Here is an 8,306-nt window from a genome sequence, read left to right as displayed (position 1 = left end):
TTAATCCTATCATTATGATCAATTATGAACTGAAACTGATCACTTTGACTAGTGAGATGGCATTGGTACATGCCATCTTGATAGGATTGAATTGGAATCCCCAGGCACATTTCTAACTTATCGTTTGGGGCAACTCCGATTGAGCATGTGCCAAACTGTACATCTCCTCCCTCTCTTATTCCCACTCTTATATTTAACAGGGATCACTTTTCAGTTAAATTTAAACACCTAAGAATAATTGTGTGTTAATTAAAGAGTTCAACCAATAGTATTGAGTAGAACAAAAAAAAAATACTAAAAGGGATAAAGTATTAAGTTGTTCCTCAACAGTCAGGACAAGGGCTAATCAAGTCATTGTTTCTCATAGTGTCCATTTCACTTCAACAGGTTTTGTTTTTGGTGCTTGGTTAGTTGTCACCAATCAGGGGGAACAGATGTCTTAAACAGGACTCTGGCCTCAGAATCAGCCCTTAAGGCATTTGGATCTGGCTAAACAGCCCATGAGAGTATTTCAGGCACGGAAAGCCAAGACACTGTGGCAAAAAACAAACAAACAAAAAAACCAAGCAAACAAAACACAACAACAACAACAAAAAAGCAACTAAATGAAAGATCTCTGCGAGTGAGATCCCAGAGGAAAGTACAGACCATCAAAGAAGGAGGTACCTTTCTCTGAAGGGAGGAGAGAACTTCCACTTTGACTATGACCTTGTCTAAATAAGATCAGAGTTGGCGAACTCAAAAGGCTTCCATAGCCTTGGCAACTCATTACAAGAGCCTAGGGTGATTACTGACATCATAAACAAGAGTGTCAATTGTTAAATCAACAACAAGAGTCACTGTGCACTTACTCCCCATGTAGGATCTCTGTCCTTAATGTGTTGTACTATAAGAATTAATGGTAAAACTAATCTTCAAATACTATGTGAATCAATGGTATAACCAGTAATCAAACAGTACTTTACACTTTGTGTTTCTGTGTGGGTGCAAACTGTTGAAATCTTTACTTAGTATATACTAAATTGATCTTCTGTATATAAAGATAATTGAAAATGAATCTTGATGTGAATGGGATGGGAGAGGGAGCAGGAGATGCGAGGGAAGTTATGGGGGGGGAAAGCCACTGTAATCCAAAAGATGTACTTTGGAAATTTATGTTTATTAAATAAAAATTTAAAAATGTGGAAAATTCCCATGCTTGTTGAAAATTTAAAAGGTTATATAAAATCCCAAAAGAGTTAGACCATTAGTGGCTTACCTAGAGTGTTATAAGTATATGCCAAAGAAAAACCTGCTTGAAATAAGGTTTCTTCAAAGGGGTATTTATATACTGAATAACGGCAAGCATTGTAGAATTAGAAAGCCTGGACCAATAGATTTCTTGTAATTGGGGAAAAGGTAAATTGCTTTAGAAAATTGATTGGTGTAAAAGATGTAGAGATGCAAAATTTTAGCATTAAGTTTGTCTAATAGTAGATTTACTTTGTAAATTCAAAGATTTAGGTTATCTTTTATTCTTACAGAGGAAAGGGTATGAAGCTGTTTGGAAAAGCATTTGTTGGCTTGCTACTAGAACCTTAGGAGTTCCTCCTTGTGCAGCCACGGACCATTGCTGCAGCATAGCAGTTAACCTGCCACCAGCAGTACCTACATCCAATAGGGGCATTTCCAGTTTCCACTTCCAATCCAGCTCCCTGGTAATGCACCTGGGAAAGCAATGGACAATGGTGCAAGTACACCCATGTGGGAGACCTGGCACCTGGCACCTGGCTCCTGGATCCTGGCTCCTGGCTCCATTGTGGCCATTTGGGAAGTAAACCAGCAGATAGAAGATTCTCTCTCTCTTTCTCCCCCCCACCCACTTTTTGTGAAATAAATCTTTTTTTTTTTTTAAAGGGCATTGTGTTCCCAGATATAAGATAGCTTCCTTAAGCTTAGCAGCAATGGAAGGGGACTCTCCTCAAGCCCTGGTAAGTAAAGAATGTTGCTAGGGGCCAGCATTGTGGCATGGCAGGTTAAGCTGCCCACTTGCAACAACAGCATTACCTATCAGAATGACAGTTCCAGTCCCTGCTGCTGTTTCCAATCCTGCTCCCTGCTAATGTGCTCAAGAAAGCAGTGGAAGATGGCCCATGTATTTGGCCTCACCACCCATATGGGAGACCAGCATGGGGTTCCTGGCTCCTGGCTTCAACCTAGCCCAGCCCTAGTTCTTGTGGCCACTTAGGGAATGAACCAACAAATAGAAGATTTCTCCTTCCCTCTCTGTCTCTCCCCATTGCCTCTATTTTCTGCCTTTCAAACAAATAAATAAAAATTTCTGTAGAGAACTTGTTAAGATCTCAAACCTTATTAATTCTAGTCCTAACCAGTTTCTTATTTTTCATAATCAAGAACCTGCTGGAAGACAGCCTTTGGAACTTGGCTTTCAGGGTTTGACTCCCAGTAACTTCATTCTTCTCCATAGCTTCTTCTAAAGAGCCTTCATGAAGGGGGTGAAGAAGTGGTATCCTGTTGTTTTAGAAATAATACCTAAAAATGTCTTAAATCATAATAGAATGAATTCTTTATCTCTCACAACAAAAATTCAGGTGCAGTATTTCCAAGGATTCTCTATGAGTTTCTTGGCTTTTCACATCTCATTTACAACATCAAATGTAGGGAGGCACGACCCTCATCTAGTACTTTCTTTGTTCTTTTAAGAGCTATAAAAACCTTACAACAGCACCTGGAGGGCTTCCATTTATGCCTTATTGTTCTGTATTTCATCACTGACCATGCCTAAACCCATCTTTGGCAAGGGGGACAGAATTATTATGAATGCTTTAGACCAACCAATAACTCCCTAGCATGGGGTGACTCATTAACAAAGTGGTCACCATTCCTGAACAAAACTGGCTTTCTCTTAGCAAGGAAAATGTTACACTAAAGTAAGTGGTGAGAAGAATTTGGCCTATGAGCTCTAGTTTGCCAATTCCTGCTCTAGCATAGCATTTCATAAGTTCTCTGAACCTTCTAATGACTACCTGGGAGTGTGTGAAAAATGCAGATTCTGGGCTCTTAAGCCTCCAAAATTGCTTTTAAAATAAAGACCGATTTATTTATTTGAAAGAGTTACAGAGAGAGAGGGCGGTCTTCCATCTGCTGGTTCACTCCCCAGCCGGTTGTAATGGCCAGCAATGGGTCAGGCCAAATCCAGGAGCCAGGAGGTTCTTCCGGGTCTCCCATATGTGTGACAGGGGCCCAAGCACTTGGGCCAGCTTCTGCTGCTTTCCCAGGCCATTACAGGGTGCTGGATCGGAAGTGGAGTAGCCTGCACACAAACCGGTGCCCGTGTGGGATGCTGGCATTGCACTATCCCACACTAAAGGAGATGTTTGGGTTCTTACCCAGTCATGGGCTCATAAGAACTTTACTGATTGTATCTAAAAAGCCAAGTGACATAAAATGGAAACCATTTTCTGGATGTCAAAATTCTTAGGTGCCAGACACTGTTGTAAGTCTAGTTCCTTAACTATTTCAATCCTTATTTGTGAGTTATGTATTCTTTTTTAAAATTTTCAATTACACAGATTAAGTATAGTTCATAGAGACAATTCTAAGGACATTCCTTTCCTCCCTCCCTCTCCCTCTTTCCTCAGTAAGGTATTCTTATTATCTCCATTTTAATGATGGACAAATCAAGGTTCCAAGAGATTAAGTACTTTAGCCAACATTACACAGTAATTAAATAGAAGAGTCCAGTTCAAACTCTGGGATTTGTATTTAGAATCATGATGGCCCACTCTCACTTATGCTATGCACTACTTTCATTTTATCTAGATAATTGATCCAAGAGTGAGTTCATTTGATTTGTTACTGGAGATGCCCTGGTACTGTTTCCAGTTTTTCGATTAGGTTCTTCGGCAGCAGTGTTTCTAATTACAGGGAAAACATTATTACTTTCTAATATCTGATTTCCCCTTCCCTCTCTGTCATGTACTCGATTAGACCATGTTTAGGTCAATAAAAACGGAAAGCTGTGACTTTGTGGCTGGCAATGTTTGTGAAGGCGTATCCCGGTGCTTGTATTTTCCGCTCGCGGGGCAATGGTGGGTCACAAGGCTATCGCGAGCAGTTTTCTGACACGGCACTGACATCCCCCCCAGCTGAAGAGATCCTGTCCTTGAGATCCTGTCCCCTCTGTTTTGATTTAGCAGAACTTCCCAACAGCAGGCAGAGTACATGAGAAACCTACTGGCTCTCCAAGCGGCAAGATGGTCAAGATCTTCCTACGGTGGAAGGTGCATGAAAAACTTTTCTGACTTTGGAACTGTCGTAGGATACTCCAGGGCCTAAAGGAGTGGCTAAAGGCAGGAGGTGACTTATAATCCCCAGCTCTTTTCTTCAGGGTTAGAGTTGTTGAGATGGTGCTGGTGCTTCCCAGGTTTGGGGAACTGAGCAGGGAATTTTTTCTGGGCACAAAAGGAGGTAACTGCTATTGTGACTTGAAGAGAACTTGGCTCCCCAAACTAATGCAGGTCTTTTTTTTAATATTTATTTATTTGAAAGGCAGAGTTATGGAGGGAGACAAAATCATCAGCTGATTCACTCCCCACATGGCTGAAATAGCCAGGGTTGGGCTAGGCTGAAGCCAGGAGCCAGGAACTCCATCTGGGTCTATGATTGGATGGTAGGGACCCAAGTACTTGGGCCTTCTTCCACTGCTTTCTCAGGTGTACTAACAGGGTCAGAAGTGGAGCAGACAAGACTCCAACTGAGAGTCTCATGGGATGTCAGTTAAAACTCTGAAGTTGTCGTCGTCGTCGTCTTCTTTTTTTTTTTTTTTTTGAAGATTTATCTTATTTATTTGAAAGACAGAGGTAGAGAGAGAGAGAAAGAGGTACAAGGGAGAGAGGTCTTCCGTCATCTGGGTCATTCCCCAAATGGCTCCAACAGCCAGAGCTGAGCTGATCTGAAGCCAGGAGTCAGGAGCTTCTTCCAGGCCTCCCACATGAGTGCAGAGGCCCCAGAACTTGGGCCATCCTCTGCTGCTTTCCCAGGAGCATTAGTAAGGAGCTGGATCAGTAGCGGAACAGGGGCTAGTGCTGTGGCGTAGTGAGTAAAGCCGCTGCCTGAAGTGTCAGCATCCCATATGGGTACCAGTTCGAGTCTTAGCTGCTCAACTTCCAACCTAGCTCTCTGCTGTGGCCTGGGAAAGCAGAAGATGGCCCAAGTCCTTAGACCCCTGTACCCATATGGGAGACCCAGAAGAAGCTCCTAGCTCCTAGCTTGAGATCAGCGCAGCTCTGGCTGTTGCAGTCTGGGGAGTGAACCAACAGATGGAAGACTTCTGGGCATCTCTCTCTCTTGCTCTCTCTCTCTCTCTCTCTGCCTGTTCCTCTCTATAACTGTCTTTCAAACAAATAAAATCTTAAGAAAACAAAAGTGAAAAGAAACTCCAGTGAGGAAGTTAGGATGGCTATGGCGGTAGTGAGGTAGTGATCATGATTACTAGGTTGGTAGTAGTGGCCCTTTATGTTGACAGTGACCATGACATTGACAGTAATGATGGTGCTATGATAGTGTGGAGATGGTGCTGTGGTGATGGGAATGCTTATGGTGGTAGTGGAAATTCGTGGTCAAGGTGGCCATATAGGAAATGATGGTGGTGATGGTGATAAAGTACCACTACTAGTAGTAGTAAGGGCAGCAGAGAGCAGAAGAAACCAACATCCGCAGGACTGATGGAGAAAATGGGCAAATATATGTTTTATTGCTGAGGTCCTACTGAAGAGTCTTGTAAGAGAAGGGTATTAAAAAACTTTGACCTTGAGCCCTGCTGAAAATTCAATCTTATAGCTTTGGAGATAGGACAGAAAAAGAGTAAATCAAAAGCATCTACTGATTGTTTAACAAGAGATAGCAGGGCTGGCAGTGTGGCGCAGTGGATTAACGTCCTGGCCTGAAGTGCCAGCATCCCATATGGGCGCCATTTCTAGTCCTGGCTGCTCCTCTTCTAATCCAGCTCTTTGCTATGGCCTAGGAAAGCAGTAGAAGATGGCCCAAGTCCTTGGGCCCCTGAACCCACATGGGAGACTTGGAAGAAGCTCCTGGCTCCTGGCTTTGGATTGGCGCAGCTCCGGCCATTGCGGCCATCTGGGGAGTTGAACCAGCGGATGGAAGACCTCTCTCTCTCTCTCTCTCTCCCTGCCTCTCCTCTGTGTAACTCTTTCAAATAAATAAATAAATCTTAAAAAAAAAAAAAAAACAACAAGAGATAGCATTTTTATGGTGGGTGGCTTTTGTATTTAGGAATATATGTTAATGAGAACCCAATAGTTGATATTGGGATTCCCAGCCTCCAGAACTGTAAGAAATAAATGTCTGTGAGTTGTAAGGCCCCCAGTCTATGCTAATTTGTTACAGAGGCTGAAGAGGCTAAGACAAGTACCTGGTGTAAACCTTCACGGGCATGTACTGGCCCTTTCACAAGTAAGTGCAATGGAGGGGTTATTTCATTGAGGTATCAAACAAAGACGTGACCCTAAGAGGCTGGAGAACTTGCAGATACTTAGGTATAGTAATGTTTTCTGATACTTATTGAACATTTCTTGGTATTAACTAGACATTTACTTATGTGCCTTAACTCAATTGCCTTATCTTAGTTTCTAGTTAAGAAAGTAAGGCATACACTAACTGATTTTAATCTAGAGTATTAGCCACTTACAGCCCTACTGAAGCCTATGTCTGCTAAATTCCAAGTTTACATTCAAAACATCAGTCTATAAAGATTATGATTTTACTTTCCTATCATTAAAAACTTTGGGGGGCCAGCGCCTTGGCTCACTTGGTTAATCCTCCACCTGTGGCACCAGCATCCCATATGGGCACCGGGTTCTAGTCCCGGTTGCTCCTCTTCCAGTCCAGCTCTCTGCTGTGGCCCAGGAGGGCAGTGGAGGATGGCCTAAGTGCTTGGGCCCTGCACCTGCATGGGAGACCAGGAGGAGGCACCTGGCTCCTGACTTTGGGTCAGCACAGCACCGGCTGTAATGGCCATTTGAGGGGTGAACCAACAGAAGGAAGACCTTTCTCTGTGTCTCTCTGTTTATAAAAAAAAAAAAAAAAACCTTTGGGAGCATGTACCTCAGTGTGTGCATATTTATTTATTTATGAAATATAAAATACCTTTTGCACTAGTAAACTACATATATGTCATAAAACAGATACAAAACAAGAAAAAGATGGATCATAACATAAAATAAAAGAGATTTTTAAGAATAAATGTTAAGTTTTCTTTTTAAGATTTAATTTTTTAGGCCAGCGCCGCAGCTCAATAGGCTAATCCTCCACCTGCAGCGCCAACACCCCGGGGTTCTAGTCCCGGTCGGGGTGCCGGATTCTGTCCCGGTTGCTCCTCTTCCAGTCCAGCTCTCTGCTGTGGCCAGGGAGTGCAGTGGAGGATGGCCCAGGTCCTTGGGCCCTGCACCTGCATGGGAGACCAGGAGGAAGCACCTGGCTCCTGGCTTCAGATCAGTGTGTTGCCCCGGCCGCAGCACGCTGGCCACAGCGGCCATTGGGGGGTGAACCAACGGAAAAGGAAGACCTTTCTCTCTGTCTCTCTCTCACTGTCCACTCTGCCTGTCAAAAAAAAAAAAGATTAATTTTTTATTTTATTTAAAAGGCAGAGAGAGAGAGAGAATCTTCCGTCCGCTTGTTCACTCCCCCAGATGGCCACAATAGCCAGGGTTAGGCTGGGTCCCCATGTGGGTGCAGGGCCCCAAGGACTTGAGCCATCTTCTGCTGCTTTCCCAGGAGCGTTAGCAGGGAGTTGGAACAGAAGTGGAGCAGCCAGGTCTTGAATTGGTGCCCCTGTGGGATGCCAGTGTCACAGGCGGAGGCTTAACCTGCTACGCCATGATGCTGGCCCAACATTAGTTTTTTATTCTTGTTAAATGTACACAGTATTTTTTATTCTCACTAAAAAACATTAATAATATTAGCTGGCAAAACTATACCACAAAAATACATCTAAATGGAAGAAGTCCATCACCGGCTAAGCTTACTTAATCAGGATACTCAGTTTTTACTCTTAACCTCCTTTGACAAAGAATTCTATTGAAATTTGGCTACGAAATTATTTGTATTTTTACATGTCAGTCATCTATTCTTGCAAACATCAAAGTGTTGTTTTTTCATATTTTTAAATGTATGACTTCAAATTCCATTGAAGTTCTTCATTTAGGTGGCTTTACATAAAATAGGAAAACTGTTTCCAAGGGTTTCTAAGGATGCAGATGTGAATATTCTTTTTTTTTTAAAGATTT

This window comes from Oryctolagus cuniculus, chromosome 4 (assembly GCF_964237555.1).
Source record: "Oryctolagus cuniculus chromosome 4, mOryCun1.1, whole genome shotgun sequence".
Classification (NCBI taxonomy): Eukaryota; Metazoa; Chordata; class Mammalia; order Lagomorpha; family Leporidae; genus Oryctolagus; species Oryctolagus cuniculus.
This window is presented reverse-complemented; position numbering follows the sequence as displayed.